Genomic DNA, 1,421 nt, shown 5'->3' on the forward strand with positions numbered 1-1,421 from the left:
AACATCAACAGGATGGCTACTACTTAGGCAGGAACCTTTTCAGCTCAAAATAAAACTAGGCCTGTCTTGAGAGCAGTTCCACCAGCTCAGACTTCCATTCCATCTACACAGTCTCTGGATGCAATCCCGAATTTCCACATTATGGTTTTTTTTTTGGTTGTTGTTGTTCTTAAGCTTTTTACATTTTTTATATTTGTACTTTATTTTTTTTTGAAGGAAAATTTGAATTTTAATTATTTTTATGTACAGAAAACTCAACAGTGTACGTTTAACCCAGCTTAGTGGCAAGTTCTTTAGCCTTTGCCTTTTCGAGCTTGGCGATACGAGCCACAGACTTGGGACCCAGGACATTGCCGCCCCAGTGACGGCGGATCTCATCATATCTGTCGTTGTAATTGGTCCTGATAGCTTCCACCAGCTTAGCCAAAGCGCCTTTGTCTTCCGAGTTCACCTGTGTGAAGGCGACAGTGGTGCAGGTCTTCCTGTGGACTAGACGGCCCAGTCTGGCCTTCCCCTTGATAATGCAGTAAGGGACCCCCATTTTACGACACAGGGCAGGCAAGAAGACAACCAGCTCGATGGGATCCACGTCATGTGCAATCACCACCAGCTGAGCCTTCTTGTTCTCCACCAAGGTGGTGACGGTGTTAACTCCTGCTTGAAGGACAGGTGGTCTTTTAGTGGGGACATCCCCTTTGCCAGCAGCTTTCTTCTTGGCCTGGGCCAACAGCCTCTGCTTCTTCTCTTGTTTTGTCTCTGGTCTGTACTTGTGGGCCAGCTTAAGCAGCTGAGTAGCTGTTTGGCGGTCCAGGGCCTGGGTGAACTGGTTAATAGCAGGAGGCACTTTCAGCCGCTTATAGAGGATGGCTCTCTGCCACTGCAACCTGATATAGCGAGGCCATTTCACAAAGCGGGTGAGGTCTCTTTTGGGCTGGATGTCCTGTCCAATGCCAAAATTCTTAGGTCTTTTCTCAAACAGGGGATTCACCACTTTCTTGGCCTCCTGCTTTTTCACGACAGCAGGGGCCGGAGCCACCTTCTTTCCCTTGGCCTTCTTTCCTTTCGGCATCTTGGGCGGCGGGAGGAGAGAGCTGTTTAATCTTTAAAAAATTAATTATAGTAATCATTCAGCAAAGTACACAAGTCTCACTTGTATATCTCAATACATTTTTACATTTGTGTACATGTATTTAACCATACCTAAATTAGAAAGTATTTCCAACATTCCAGAAGGCTCCTTTGGGTCACCTCCTATGCAATACCACCCTCTAACCAGAAATAACCACAATTCTAACTTCTGTCACCGTAGATTAGTTTTACCTAGTCTTAAATTTCATACAGTTAGAATCACACAGTTATAATATGTACTATATTAGTCTGACTTTTAAAATGTATCTTTGAGATTTATCCATGTTTTTGAA

General features: G+C 44.3%; 1 pseudogene; it reads right to left on the reverse strand.

The window, feature by feature from the left end:
- Positions 1-247: 247 nt before the first annotated feature.
- Positions 248-1,088, reverse strand: LOC105490398 (large ribosomal subunit protein eL8 pseudogene; annotated as a pseudogene).
- Between the last annotated feature and the right edge of the window lie 333 nt (positions 1,089-1,421).

This window comes from Macaca nemestrina, chromosome 2 (genome assembly GCF_043159975.1).
Source record: "Macaca nemestrina isolate mMacNem1 chromosome 2, mMacNem.hap1, whole genome shotgun sequence".
Classification (NCBI taxonomy): Eukaryota; Metazoa; Chordata; class Mammalia; order Primates; family Cercopithecidae; genus Macaca; species Macaca nemestrina.